Here is a 16,869-nt window from a genome sequence, read left to right on the forward strand (position 1 = left end):
AGCATGGGATGTGGGGTCTAAACACCTGGGTTTAAATCCAGATGCTGCCGAGTTAGATGTGCCTGATCTCTGGGAAATTACTTATCTCAGTCTGTGGCTCAGTTTCCTCATATGAAAAAGGAGTTAGTAATCTACTTTTTGAACTTTCTGTGAAAATGATATGGATTAATTCCATGCAAATTTCTTAACACAGAATCTGGCACATAATAAACTTAGTAACTCTTAGCTCTTAAGCAAAAGTAACTCCGTGGTCCTTACAACTAACCTTGGTCAGGTTTAAATCTAAACCAAACCCAATTCAAAACTGCTTATTCCATAAGGAAACAAGCCATCGGATACTAATACATTTTGTTGCTGTGGAATTTGGGCTCAAGATGAAGCAATTATAATTTAGGGAGTCACATTCTAAACTTATAACTTAATTAAATTCAGTTCTCAAGGTGCCTGGATGACACATCTGGAAAAAATGGAATTCTTTGGCACAGAAACCATTTCACATACAGTAACATCTGATTTGTGATACTGTTGTTTGGCCTCACAGTTGATATTGTGATAGACCAATCCAGATGTGCCGCAAGCCCTAAGTCCAGCGTGGTCTTGCTAATGCACACAGTGATGGAGCCCGCCCTGGTGATGTTACGGATAACCAGAACAGAAGAGTGATACAATGCAGATGGTGAGCCAGATTGTGTGTCTGCAGAATAAAAATGACCGCAGAACATATATGCTTTACAATTGTGTTCTCTGGCTTTTCCATAATACTTTAACAAGGTGGGAGTGAATAATCTAAGCAGAAGTAATCCATATCTACCAGGTGCACCTACATCTGAGATTGGAAATTAAATCTGAACAACAAAACATTTTTGGTGGGAAAACGCCAGCAGAGCTTTGGGAGCGGGTTAAACAGCAGGTATCACTGGAACCGCCTAACTGTTAAAGACTTTTGATGTCCTACTTCAAAGTCCACTTGTGGTGTGATTTGGAAAACTTAAAATTCTCCATGTTTCAGTTTTCTCCTCTGTGAGAAGGGATGATATTGTACCCAGACATGGAGGTATTACGAGAATTTAAAGAGTCCATGTATGTAAACCACTTAGCATGATGCATGGCACATGATAAACCCCAATCGATATCCAGAACAGATGCAAAATGCATACAAAGTATCTAGAGATTAGGAAGAATAGAGAAGATCTACCCTCTTGTGTGTACTAAGTACTTGGTATAGAATCTTATCTGACTCTGTTTCCTAGTCCCACCCTGCCAAATCAGGGCTACATTATGACTTCCATGGGTCCTTCCTCCACAATTTTTTTTTAATTACACTTTATGATAATATTGATAGAAAGGCAAATATACTAATATGGATGAAAACATTGTTTTTCAACCTAAAAGTTCAGGTTCTTTTCCTCCCTGATTTTAAAAGAAATTAAAACATGTTTGTTAGCCCCTGGAAGCATTGCCATTTAACCATTGAAAATCAAAAGAGTTAAGAAACTGAATGCAGATTTACATATTTATTTATTTAAAAGATTTTATTCATTTATTTGAGAGAGAGAGAGCAAGAGAAAAAGCATAAGCCAGGGGGAGGGGCAGAGGGAGAGGAAGAAGCAGGCTTCTCACTGAGCAGGGAGCCAGACAAAGGGCTCAACCCCAGGATCCCTAGGTCATGACCGGAGCCGAAGGCAGATGCTTAACTGACTCAGCCACCCAGGCACCCCAAGATTTCCATATTTAATATGTGGCAGAACAGGGATTTTAAATTTGAGTTGAATTCCAAAGTTCATGTTCTTCTTCCCTTCTCACTGAGTGCATCTCAAGGGGAGGTGTATCTGGAATGGTCCATGTTTGTCTTTGGCCACTGTCCCTCATTCCAGGGCCACCTTCTTCCTGTTGACTTTCTGTTGCTGGCATCCCTCTTCCTTCTTTCTGTTTCTGATCTCTTCCTTTAAGATCTCCCCCAAATTTCCTTCTTTTCCCAGTATCAAAACTTTCATTCTCTCCTAGTTAGTAACCAGTTATTAAATTTTTTCAAAACAATCCAGTAGATTACATTCCACAAAGATATTAATGACTTGATAATGACACATGTTCCTCATTGAAAAATAGTCTCATTAATAACAGAAGAATCCTCAAGTTGAAGGACTTTGATATAAAATATTGCTTTAATAATAGTAACAAAGTACTACAAAACGGGTGGCTTCCACAACAGAAATTTATTTTCTCATAGATCTGGAGGCTAGAATTCCACAATCAAAATGTCAGCAGGGTCCTTATCTACTGATGGCTCTGAGGGAAGGATCTGTCACAGGCTTCTCTTCTTAGCCTGTAAATAACTGCCTTTTCTCTGTGTCACCTCACATCATTTTCCCTCTATGTGTGTCTGCAAGTCCAGTTTTCCCTTTTTTTATAATGGGAAGTCGTATTGGATTGGGGCCCATCCTATTGACCTCAGGGGTCAGGGGGTTAGGACTTTGACATAGAATTTGGAATGACCCCATTCAACCCATAACAAAATGTTACAGATTGAAATATAATAAAACCAATTGTGGAGAAAGTTTTGATTAGAATACTGAGCCTGGATGGCTCAGTACATTAAGTATCAGACTCTTGATTTCAGCTCAGGCCACAATCTCGGGGTCATGAGATGGAGCCTGGCATCAACATCGGCTCTAAGCTGGGTGTGGAGCCAGCTTAAGATTCTCTCTCTCCCTCTGTCCCTTCCCTTCCCCTCATACCTGCTTATGTGCACTCACTAGCTCTCTCAAAAAAAAAAGAAGAAGAAGAAAGAAGAAGAAGAAGAAGAAGAAGAAGAAGAAGAAGAAGAAGAAGAAGAAGAAGAAGAAGACGATCTTTTCTAACCTCCCTGATATCACTCTATAAAAAAAGGTCCCCTCATTCCCATGGACAATGCATTCATTCAGACCCGTACCTTCTTCTCCCAGACTGCCATAAAAGATATTCTCTTGTCTTTTTGTTTAACTCTATCACCACCTTTTATAAATAGATAAACACATATTAATACTCTCAGGCAATAGATAATAATGCACCTAAACCAGGATCATACAACTTTGACAATATTGGCATTTGGGACCGGAAATGTTTTAATTGTGGGGGGCTGTCCTGCGGATTGCAATATATTTAACCATATCCTTGGCCTCTGCCTACCAGATGCCAGGAGCATCCCCTTCCGACAACCAAAGTTCTCTCCAGATATTACAAATGTCCTCTGAAGGAAGGAGGGGCAAAATCACCCCCAGGTGAGAACCACTGCTTTAAACAAATGTAATTGAAATGCTTAGGCCAACAAGGTATTAACAGCTACTTTATAGAAAAATTCTGATAATTAATAATGATTATCTTAAAAGAATTTTAAGATCTTTTAGAACAAGATTCTTTTTTCCTTTAAAACAAAGTAGGAGCCAAAAGAGATTGACCATTACCACCTACTAATAAAGGCAAGGATAGAGACTTTATGGTAATTAAACAAAAAAGCTGACTGAAATTAATGATTGATAAAATGGGCATTGTCTCTTGGCCTTGCCCCTTATACTGAGGGGCTAAATTATCTGCCCCTTTGCATCTCAATTATCTTTTAGAAATTGTGCATGCTTGTAGCCTTAACAAACAATTCATTAGAATGTATTTGTTTGTGTGAAGTGTCAAGGAAATTGTGCCATTTTGGAAGCCAAAAGACCTTAGGTCTCTTACTTCTATCCCCAGTCTGTCATCATTTATGACGTAGATTTATTTTTACTCGCATCCATTCATGTGTTCATTCATTCATTTGCTCATTCATTCATTCGTCAAATTTGGTGAGTACCTACTGAATACCAGATGCTATGCTAGCAAAGTCACTATAACTATAGATATGCTTGTTATGAGCTATTACTTAGGAAAACAAAGGTATGTATTTGTTATGTGTTATTATTTAGGAAAATAAAGGTTGTAGTGGGATCTGAGAACTTGTCTAGTAAAATCACTGATGCTGCAGCAGTTGGTTCAGAGAAGAAGGCAATGTAACCCAACCTTATTCAACCTTAGGTCAAGACTTTTTGTCTGACAATCGAGAGAACACTTTTATTCCTGTTGGACATGCGTGAGGGTGCTGATGGCCTTCGTTGTCCCTGGCCTCTGACTCACAACCACAGAGAGGATGTGTCTTAGGTTGAGGGAATCAGAACTGCAGAGCAGAGAGGTGAAAGGAAGCTTAGTACTTGATGTCATCACTAAGTAACCAGATACACCTTTTTTAGAAGCTTGAAATGCTGTTGCTATTTTCCGATACTTTGTCAATTGTCTGTCTTTTTAAAAAAATTGTATAGAGTGTTTATAACTTGCTGCTAAAAGCATCTACCCATTCAATCCTTAGACAAAGATAGCAACTTGGAGGTGGTAATGCCTTTTTTTGTTTTTTAAATTTTGTGAAGCTCTTTATTTAAGCAGGTTAAGCATCTCTTCTTGGTTGATGTGAAGAATAGAAAGTTTATATGTGCCCTTTAAAGTAGAAACCACACTGAAGTGCTGTGGGTGGAGCTAATCCCTTTCTCGTCCCCTATCAGAGCAGAATTTTGTGAGTTCTGTGCAGTTTTCTCTTAGTGCAAAATGAAGGTGCAGCTTTGAACTTGCCGGACAGACTCTAACTGCACCATACTGGTGGTCCGATCATTCCGATCCACACCTTATCATTAACACCTCAGCTCTCATACCTCAGAATGGCTTGGATTGTAGGTCTTCTCTGTGAGCTAAGGAATAGAAACATTCTTTAAAAATAAAATGCATTTTTGGGGGGGCCTAGAAAATATTGTTTCTTATAGATTAAAATTCAGAGATTTCAAGCCTTTGAAGAAATTATAATGAAAAAGGATTCCTGCTTTTCCTATATGTATGCTCTGTCTTATGATAGCTATGGAATTGATCCTGTCTCAAGCAGGACTCAGTGGGCCTCTATGATGCTCTTATGATCCCTCCATCTGTTTTCTCATCTTTCTTTCAATTCATCTTAGGAGTCTGTAAAACATTCCCCTCTCGTCTTTCAGCCAGCCTGATGAATGATTTTCCAAACATTTCCATATCATCCCCTCTGCATCAATTTTCAGGTCAGCAATCTCTGTAAATGGTTTATTGTGATCAAATATATCAATGTAGAAGACTGTATTTGTTAGAAGAAGGTGTGAATTGTAAATTCCTGAAAATTGTCACATTTTTCATTGAAGGTATTTGTTGACAAAACGCAAATGTCAATAAAACCAATCCCCAGGGTTTATCTCTATAGAGTATCTATCATCTATCTATTGACTTATCTACTAAATGTCTAAAGAACCTTCAGCTCTCAATAATCTCACTAAACCAGTATCAACTGAGCTATGCTTTACTATGTGCCTGGTGGCAGTGTCTTTGATGTGTTGATGAGCAAACCGAAGATATAAAGTATGTTTGTACTGTAAGTAGCTTTGAGTCTGGCTGAAGAAATAATATAAGCAGATATAATCATTTGTATGAAACATGATTCTGATTCAACAACCTGCATCTGATGAGGGATAGGGCAGTCAGGGAAAGCCTAGTGAAGAAGGAGGAATTAAAGCAGAGTCAGAAATGAAATGATAATTTCAAATGGATAAGAAGGATTGCTGGTATTATTAATCAGAGTGGGGAAGTGGGAACCAGACCAAAGACACAGCCATTAGAATAAGCACAAGATAGGTGTATAAAGATAAAAGTAATAATAATGATAATAAAGATTTTTAGGGGTGCTATTCCTATGCCAGTCTACAAGGCATTTTGCATGTTGTATATCAGACAGATAGGTTATATTATCCATATCTTTTCCACAATAAAATAGGTAGTTTTTCTAAAAGGTAAATGATAATGTTCATTGTAAAAGAAGTGTGACTATATAAATACATAATATGTATATATATATATGCAAATACACATTTTTATATTATGTGTATAGATAGAAATATAAAATCACTTGAAGTCTCACCCTTGATGTAATTATTTAGCATTTTTACACTCAATGTGTTCATGCATCTCTTATAAATTATAAACAATATATAAATGAGATTCAACCAAATGCTCTGACATAGGGGTTTGTGTATGTGACCCTACTCCCCGCCCCGGTGATTTTTGCTAAAAGGTCTGATGGATTACTTTTCACACTTTTTTTCATGTTCATATAAACACACACAAACTCACAAACACACATACATGTAGGAGATAAGGGAAGGTCATTTTAGAGTTTACTAAAAGCTGATCGTATACTATAAACTTCACAACATCTTGCTGTTTCCATGTAATATGTACACCTTGGATATCTATGTCAGCTTCTAGAGATCAAATTCATATATTCATGGCTGCATTCAATGGTATGGATAGACCACAGTTTTTAGAACCATTATCCTACTAATAGATATTCACATTGTTTCAATTTTTTTTTTAATTCGGTACAAATAGTACTATGAAAAACATCCTTACATTTGAATTATTTCATGTTGGTGATTTCTGTTTAAATATTGTTTAGGTATTAAAGTATATACTGACAGATTACATTCCAAGAATGTTGTAACAATTCACATTTTCATTAGCCAGCAATATTTTACCACTTTTTAATGTGTATAAATGAATATAGGATGATTACTATAAGTTGCATTTCTCTGAATAAATGAATAAATGAATTTTATCTAATGAATATTTTTGTTTATTTAATGAATATTTATTCATTTATTAATAAATATGTTTGTTTATTTGTTTACCATCATTCAAAATCTTCAACTGATAGTGAGTGTATTTCCTGTGTTGCTAGTCTCTGAAAGACTTTTTTCCAGCCTACAATACAGTATTGTTAACTAGTCACCCCGCCTGTATGCTAGATCGCGAGAACTTACCTTATCTAAAGGAACCTTTTTACCCTATGACCACCGTTTCCCCAGCCCACAGTTCTGGGGAAGGTGGAGCGGTTGAGGTGGACACTGGCAGAGACCGTGGGTGGAGGCTACACCTCTGCAAGGGGTCTGCTGGGGCAGTAGTGGTTAGAGCTACTGTGTTCCTCAGTGGCAAAGCCCGTTGGGTTCTCCTGTTGACCCACGGGGAGATGTTCTAGCTTGGGGCATCCCTTTTCATGCCGGGTCCTTTGTACTGGCACGTAGAGAGCGTCAATGGAGCCGGAGTTCTGGGCTGGGGTAGAATCACCGGGGGGTCTGGAGCCGAGAGTACAGGTGCACTTGCTGCAGTGGCGGTGCCTTTGTCTGAGGTGCGGGCATACGCAGATTGCCCACACCCTAGGGTCTCAGTCAGGACGTTGACCGGCCATCCCAGGGCCGTACCTGGGCCCCAGGAAGAGGCATGAGATGCAGTATCAGCACATGCCTAGGGATGACAATGTGGAGCAGTTGCCTCGGCTCAGGGGTCGGGGCACGGCAGTAGTACGGTCCTGGGGATGGTCGGTCAACGTCCTGAACGAGGCCCCAGGCTGCAGGGTGCAGAGCAGCAGAATGTAGCTCTGTGACTCAGGACCCAGAGGACATGGCAAAGTTCCAGCGTGGCCCCAGTGACAGCGAGTCAAAGGTATGACTTAGTACCCACGGAGGGAGGCACAATGCCATTGGCAGCTCTAGGTCCTGTAGATGACCGACGGAGTCCTCATCCGCGGGGGGGGGGGGTTAAGGATCAACTCAGGTCCTCGGGGGACAGGTCTCACTGCAAGAAGAGCTCCAGCCTGGAGACTCCATGCAGTTTTATCATCTGGGCTCAGCATTGGTGAAGACTAGAAGGGTACTTGGTAGCAAAGACTGTGGATGTTCATGGCAGCAATTAGGTTTTGTGGGGTGGTCCCATTCTCCTTTCCCCTAGGGGGTGAAATCCCTCGAGGGGATCCTTCTTGGAACCACACGGCCAAATTGCCAAAGGAAAACCGCAATGAGATATCACTTCACACCTGTTAGGATGGCTATTATCAAAAAGACAAGAGAAAACAGATGTTAATAAAGATGTGGGAAAAGAGAACCCTGGTGAACTCTTGGTGGGTATGTAAATTGCAACCACTGTGGTGAACAGCACTGAGGGATGGTGAGATCCTTTCTATGCTTTTCTAGGGGACCATCCTGGGTTTCTGGGCTCCTGATGCTTCTTCGTTGTAACCCAGAGCTTTCTCAAAGTTAGTTGTCAGTTTGTAATTGTTTTTTTTCATTGCTTTTGTTGTTTTTGGGGGGAGAATATGAGTGTTGGGACCTCCTAATCCATCATCTTGATGATGTCACTTAAGATCTTCTTTTCAAAGTGATCTCTTTAGTAGAAGAATCCAGCATATTTTTATTTATGTAAAACCTAATGTGTTTATACTTTCATCTTATAATCTTATATTGTACTTGTTCACACTTCCTTTACCCTATTTTTCTCTTTTTCTGTTGCTCATTTATGTTGATTTGAACAAGTTATTTTGTAATCCAGTTTTTCCCTTGTCAACTTAGATATTCTATTGCACATACACAAATATGCACATCTCTTTTACCCTTACAATCACTCAAACATATTTATGCACTATTGTATGAAAAAAATACTATGTGTTTTCCCTTCCAGTTCACTAAATTCCCTCATGATCCTGCATTTAACTCAATAAGATAAAACTGTTAGAATTATTTTATTACAGTGTTAATGTCAGATGCAACTTTTAGAATATTATACTCATCTTCATTAAATTAAAAAAACAAACTTTCATTGCTTAGTAAAGAAGGACCCAGTGATAAATCTGAAAATACTTATACAAACAAGTGAGAAAGGGCTCATGGAAGTGCAAAAGAAGAGGTAAAAGAACCAAACAGAAGTAGTTATGATCAAATGTGTAAATTTATTTTTAAAAACATTTATTTGGAAATATAGTTAAAAAGTAATTCATTCAAGTCATAAAATCTGAATAACACGGATGAAACAAGCAACTATTTTTTATATAAATAAAAATGTAGCTTTAGATAATAAAAGTAAGTCTATATCAGATTGTACCTTCCACTATGTGTTACTTGATTATTCTACTTCACCAGCCAGAAGTACAAATGAGTCACAGTCACTTATATTTTTAATTAGGGTCCAAGTTCTAACCACCTAACCTATTAAATAATTCAGAGTCTCCATGTCCAGGCTTTGTTCCACTATCCTGGCTTCAGCCCATCTCTTCATCCACACTTAAAAAGGGCTCTAAATGCTTATTCAGACCTGATTCCAATTTCCAGGGAGTGTGACAAATGGAGTCTGATTAAGTTCACTATTGGTTTCCTCTCTTCTTTTATCCCTCTAGTTTTACCATTGAAAAATAGTCATGACATTCATGAAGAACACCTGTCGACTAGTAGAAGGGGGATTTGTTCATTCTGATACCTGTGAATAATGATGATCAGCCCTTGTATCTTGTTTATGCATCCTTTACTTCCTACTGATGTGGTCAACAACTGTTTTGAATGCACTGTAATTATCCCAAGTGGTCAAATTGAAGGGAATTCTATGCTTAGCCACGTGAGTTGGAACCTGTTCTGTGATAGACTATAACTGTCCACACACACACACACACACACACACACACACTCTTTCTCACTGTCCATCCACTCATACTTGTTCCTGTTCCCCTTCTCTTTCTCTACTTTCCCTTCTCAGAGTCCCCCACCCCCAAAGTTTTCACAATCAAACTTCACTTCCTACCAGAAGTTCAGACATCATTCCCTCAGCAAAATTTCTCCACTCAGGTTTTCTTTAGCTTTTCCATATTAGAAAATCTTGGGAGGTATCATCCTATTTTATAAGAAAGGTTCTAATAATACTGAACTTCAACAGGAAAAAAGCCAGAGAAACCATCCCTTGCCTCCCAAGAGGTAACAACTTCATGAAAATACACCAATGTCCTTCTAGGGGATCAGCTCTACTCCCAAGGGTCTTTGAAGAGTGACCTTCATTAGATCATGACACGCCTGCAACAGGAGGCCTACTTACCTTACCTTTGCATAATCTTGAAGAGCCATTCAAGAATTCTAGAAAGCGTAAAGAAAATTCTAGCTAGGCACCTTCTGAGTTCTTAAGAATTAAACAATTTGCTCTCTTCTTAAGCCAAAGCATTTTAAGTTCTACCTCACCAGGCAAGGGGATGGCGGCCTGGGGTAAGTTGTCTTCAGAATTCTTACAGGGGTTGACATTCATGGAAGCATGAAAATATACCATTCATGAATAGAGGATAGGACTAGGAATAGCTTTTAGATGACATATGATTTCAGCTTTACAGTTAACAAAAACAGGAAATAATTTATAAACTCTTATATGAGATATGTTTTATCTAATCTTAATTTGTGAATTTTGATGATACAGGTATTTTTATAAAAGAAAAATTTGTAAATGTTTCTTCTTCCAAGTTAGTCTTGAATAAGGGATTGAATGAAGTCAAACAACATAACTAATTCTGGGATACATTCCTAGAGTACTTTGGGGTTATGTTTATTCCTCAGAAGGGAACTAGTTTCTAGAAGCTATTTAAACACCAGGGTTTGAAAATAACTGTAGTGATCAGGAATAGAAGTTATCTATGTGTGTCTTCGTGACTGTTAGGAAAAATAACTTCTAGAGATTTGGTTGGGGACCATTCTCCAATATTTAAAGGAAAACATTTCAATATCTGGGGGATATAACTGAATACTTAAGTGGTACCCATGATCAGACAGGACCATCCTTTAGAGAGATGTGAAATAAAATCCGTAAAGACTATTTTATCCTATTGATGACCTACAGGGTCATAAGTTCTTGGAAATAAAGCCTAATGTTTTTGGTCCCTAGCTCACATGAATCTGTTTTTCATATGTTAACATGAGGCATCTTTTTCTTAATGCTGTAAGACAATTTAGAGAAGAAGATGGATTTCTGTAGATAATTCTGGATTCAAAAGCTGTGAAAGCTTTTGAATATCTCTAATATCTCTAAGCCTTGGTTTTCTCTTTTAAAAAACATAGGGATTGCCTATAACACCCAGTGCTCCATTCAATACATGCCCTCTTTAATACCCATCACCAGGCTAATATGCAAACAATGAATCATGGAACACTACATCAAAAACTAATGATGTAATATATGGTGATTAACATAACATAATAAAATTTTTAAAAAAAGAAAATAGAAGGGACAATACGAGAAAGTTAGAGGACGAGTATAGGAGGTCCAACATCCAAATAATAAAAGTCCCTGAAAAAAGAGAATGGAAACAACAAAGAAGACTGAATCATTAAAGAAAGAAGAGAATTTTGAAGAATTAAAAATTCAAGTATCTAAATCTAGAGGTCCTGCTGAGTGTCAAACACAATGAAAGAAAATCTACTGACTCTAGGACACATCATGAAATTTCAGAACAATAAGGATGAAGAAAGATTCAGAGAGAAAAATCAGGTTCTATAGTGAGGATCAGGAATTGAATAATACTGGACTTCTCAACAGCAGCACTGGGAGGTAGCATAGGAAGCTGAAATAATACCATCAAAACATTAGAATGAGAGGACTCTGCTGCCCAGCGGTATCAGAGTTCTCCAGAGAAATAGAGCCAAGGGGCACTATATATCCTATTGGGTATGTAAGTGTATAATTGTACATATTTATGGAAATATATAAATGGATTTTTCTTTAAAAAAAAACATAGGGATTATAATCCTATTTGCTGTGTGATTGTGAAGGATAAATTATACCAATTATGTGCAAGTATCTAACCTAATCCCTGTCACAGAGGTGACATGGACAAATTATTTCCCTGACATCTTTCTTGCCATGTAATTATCTGATTTCAAAAATCTAAGAGGCCAATTAGCTGTCTCATATTTTTCACTTTAAATGTAAACAGAGTCCCCTGAAAAGGTGAAATAAAACAATATTTGGTTTACTTGGTGACTGTCTTTCCAAGAATCAAAGATTGCAAGGAAAAGAAAGCAATTCCAAATAGTTAAAAAAAAAAAAAAAAGAGGACAGAGAATGTGGTCAGGCCTGGGAGGGGCTCGTCACAGCAACTGGCCTGCCATTGGATAAAAAGGTAATGTTTATCCTCGTCCTCTTCAGACTAGCCTGCTCTCTTCCCTTATAGCTTGACCTGGCTGCCCCAGTTAGTTTCATTTCTCAATGCCCCAAATTATGTGGACATGCTGACCCAGAAACCACAGCTAATTTATCTAGTAGCTTCTGGTACAATTTGTCTGCCTGATTCAGACTTTCTGGGTGAAAAGTCCACCCCTCTGGTTTCATTTTCCCTGAGGGAATTGGGCAGCTGAGGGGGAGGGATAGGGCAGGTTACCTAGTCCAGGAACCCCCTCTCCAAGACAGTGAGTGGGTTGGTCAAGTTCTCTGTGAAGGGAATTTGAGACAAGGAGAAAACGTTGACCATTTCACATACATTCACCTCATGAGAGGGCCAGACGTACACAAGAGGGCTGCCAACCACGCACTCACCTTTTCAGAAGAAATAGAATGGTTACTACTTTATGTGACAGATCGCTAAGCTTGTATCTCAGGGTACGATGCAAAATGATTGGAAATCCTTGGATGTTGTGGCCCAGATCAAGTCTTAGTCATATACCACCCACCTTTGTTTTTCACTGTTTCTTTTTAGCCAGCTCTTTTACGTCCAAAACCAATTTGTCTATTTCTTCTTTCAATAATTAGCAGATGCAAAATACAAATGGCATGGTCAGTAAAAGTATTCACCTGAGCCCAGTGATCTATCTGGAAAATGACTAAGGAAATACAAATCCACTACTATAACACTAAGCCCCTTTTCTCCTTCTAAAAAATAAATTTAAATATCTTATTTCTATTTATATTTAAATAAGGGTATATTAAAATGCACATTATGAGGACATCCCGGATTGCACAAATCATGCATTTTCTATGTCATTTCAAGTATATTAATTCAAAACCTAACAAAAGAATTTTTTCCCTCTTGCACCTCAGTGATGAGCTAATCTATGAAAAAAAATGCAACATCTGCTAGAGCTATAAAACAAATGAAAAATTAATTAGGTATTTGAAGGTCTCCTTTTGAGACAATGGAGTTTAGTCGTGTCTTAAATCCTCTTATAGCTTAAACTGTGTGTTCAGTCTGGAAAAGATCTTCCCTTGTTTCCTGATCATTGTGTTTTCAGATCATTTTCTTCGTTTTGGCTGGCCTCGGAGTTTTGGTTCGAGGAGTTGCAATGTCCTTCACTAAGTTACAAATGCTCCCTCAGCATTCTGAAAGCCAGCTAAGAACGTCTCCACGTCTTTAATAGCTTTCTTGTTTTTAATCTTTCAGTACTAAGATAGTTTGTGGGGGAAAATGTATACACACACAGTTAAGTGTTTGGTGAGTATCTATTTTGCACCTTGCTTATGGCTACTTTTCAAACTTCCTTTTGCCTTCCTGTTGGTTCTCTTAATTCTGATGTATCACACTTCAAGATACTTCCTCACGCACAAGTATTTGCCAAAATACATATAGAAAATATTTTTAAGCACCAAGTAACATGCTAGGTGCCAGGATTATAGAAATAAATTTAAAGAATAACAGTTTCCGCCTTCTGAGAAGTTTGCACAATAAAGCTTAATATAAAAATGCAGTGTGTTGAACAGTTTGATGAAAGTTTGTTACAATCTGTGGAGGCTTTTATCTCCAGAGTCATTAACTCACTTGCAGATTTAGTGAAGGTTTCTAAGAGGGGAAGACTCCCAGTATGTGTTTGGAAAAATGAGGAGAAGTTAATTTGTCAGAGTGGGTGGGAGATGTTCCAGGTAGTAGAAGAGAATGGACAAACATCTGTGTTGTGAATGTCAGGAGACATTTTCGAGCATCAAAGTACTTTATATATTTGGAGCATAAACGGTAGCTATGATACAGTGCTCTCGCTCTCACTCTTTCACATACACACACACGAACACACACACGCACACGCAAAGCAAAAGCAGTGAAGAAAAAATAAAAGTGTCTGAACTTTATACTGACAGAATTTCTCAACACATATTTGTGGGCAAGGGCAAGGGAAGATTAACTTTCCTGACAGTCCTAAGAAGAAAAACCTTTCTTCGTTCAGGAGCTTGAAGGTGTGTTCCTCAAACTCTATGTCACTTTCTTCCCTCCAAAACTCTAACCACAGTGGAGCAGCCTCAGTGACAGTTGTCCCAAATGCCACCGGACCTTCCCTAGGCCCAGAACAATTTTCAAACCAAGAACCACATGAGCCTTAACGCTGGGCAAATAAGAAGACAAGTGTCGTGCAGCGGGCAAACTGCTGTATGGTTTTCAGGTTCATAATTTTTTTTAAAAAGCAGGTTAATTACATTCCTTGAGTTCATTTCCTGTGGCTAGTCAGCACAGAAGGGTACCTGACCAAAGCACCAAAAGATTGTCACAGAATTCACTTTTGTTTCCTTCTTTCCCAACATCTGGTAACCCCAAAATGTTTATCCTCAGGTTAGTCCTATAATCCCTCCCTTCCTGTATTGAATCAGAAGGGAGATATTGGGAATAACTGAGTTGGCAGGTGGTAATCTTCTATGAGGCTGAGCCCATGCGATTTAAATGAGTGTTTCAAGCACTCATTCTTGAATGAGATGTCTTGCCCCTATGGCTTATCTTTCTTGCCAAGCCCAGAAAATTTTCAAGATTTAGGTCTTGTACATTTGATATTTGAAAAATATTCTTTTATGTAACATACGTTATATAATCATATGTTCTCGTTATAGAAAATTTTCAAATTATAGAAAATTACATAGAAGTAAACATAAATCAGGCATAATCATTCAACCCCCTGGTGTTTAACTGCTCTGAGACTTTTGATCCATTATTGCTAATGTTTTACCTATATATTAGTTTGCTAGACTGTTAGAACAAAATACTACAGTTCAGTGCCCCACACAAGAGAAATGTATTGTCACAGTTCTGGAGGCCAAAAGTTCAGGATATTGGTAGAATTGGTTCCTTCTGAGAGCCTTGAGAGAAAAGTCTGTCACTGGTCTCTCTCATGGGCTTATAGATGGGCTGTTTTGTGTCTGTGTCTTCTCATCATCTTCCTTCTGTGAGTGTTTCTGTGTCCAAACTTCCTCCTTTCATAAAGACACCAGTCATATTGGATTAGGGCCCACCCTGATGACCTCATTTTAACTTGATTACCTCTGTAAAGACCTAACTCCAGATAAGCCACATTCTGAGGTAATGGGGGTTAGAACTTCAACATAGAAATTTGAAGGGGACACAATTCAACCCATAACAGCCTAATTGAGATCAAAAGGCAGTTTGACATTCTGTGCTTATTTTTTATTGAACATATTATAATGAGAACATTTTTCCATATTATTAACAGATCTCCAAAAGGAGACACTTTAAAAATATGTAAAAGAAAACAAAATGTTTGTGATGAATTAAGTGAAAGTTTAAAAAAATTTTTTTTTTTTTTTTTTAAGATTTTATTTATTTGTGAGAGAGACAATGAGAGACAGAGAGCATGAGAGGGAGGAGGGTCAGAGGGAGAAGCAGACTCCCTGTTGAGCAGGGAGCCCGATGTGGGACTCGATCCCGAGACTCCAGGATCATGACCTGAGCCGAAGGCAGTCGCTTAACCAACTGAGCCACCCAGGCGCCCTAAGTGAAAGTTTTAGAATAATATTATGCCAGTTGAAAATAAGTTTACAAATATATTTGTGTGTGCATATTCTTTCATATATATATACATATGTATATATGTATATATATATAAAAGCATATATATATATGTATATATAGCCTCTCTTTTTAAATATGTGTGTGTGCATGTATGTGTGTTTGTGTATGTGTATCTGACTGCATGTCTGTCTATCTGTGTGGAGAACTGTGACGGAACAGGCTTCGATGGATCAGCATATGGGCATGTGTGTGATTCTAGAACTGGATAAAGCTGGTTAGAGCACAGATCCCACAAAGTTGAGAGAAGAACTTTCATTCTTCTGGCTTCTTTACTTCCTGCCTCCAACAGGAAAATAAAGTGGGGTGAAAGGGGACATATGAGGGGTCAGAGGATTCTCCTCTTACTTTCTCTGAGATTGTCTGTGCTGTCTTGTTCTGGAATGCTGAGAGATGACCAACATCCAGAGTTTGTTCTCAATCCATCTTCAATGCTGATGAACTTGATTAAAGAAATTTACCCTGTGTCTTCGACAGTTTTTTTAACCAAAGTTTAACTTATGGGCGGGCCTTTTGTGCCGTAAGTTTCACTTTATATTTTAATGGGAATATTGTTCAGCTTTCTTTGCATTATGTTGCAATGAAAAACAACCCCCAGATTTTAGTGACGTTAAATACAAAGGTTTATGTATCAGTGATGTTACATGTTCTTGTTCCTATGACTTCAATCCGTATGGTCTTCGCTTAGAGACCTAGGCTGAGGAAGAAGTCCCTACCTGAACATGCAACTCCTATGAAAGATGGATGAGAGAGAGAGAGAGAGGGAGGGAGAAAGAGAGAGACGTGTGGAGGAGAGAGAGAGTGAGCACAAACAGACCCTTGTGATCTTAAAGCTCTGCTTAGGCATGTCGCCCATCACTTGCATTCATAGTGCACTGACCAAAGTTTATGGCCAAGACTTATATCCGTCGTAAGGAAATATAATCATCTTATAGGGAGATACTGCAATTCACATGGTGTTGGGTGAGAGTATGTTAATTAACCTCTCACTGGAATGACAATCTACCACAGTCCACCTTTTTGGTTTTTTTGGTCATAGAGATCCTTTCCTCTTGGACATAAAATACACCCATGTATTCTTGAAGAGAAACATAACAATGATCTCATCCAATCATAGCATTAGGCCCAAAGACCAGAAACTTGTACTCTCTACATAACATGCAGATCAGTCTCCTGTT

Source organism: Halichoerus grypus, chromosome 8 (assembly GCF_964656455.1).
Source record: "Halichoerus grypus chromosome 8, mHalGry1.hap1.1, whole genome shotgun sequence".
Classification (NCBI taxonomy): Eukaryota; Metazoa; Chordata; class Mammalia; order Carnivora; family Phocidae; genus Halichoerus; species Halichoerus grypus.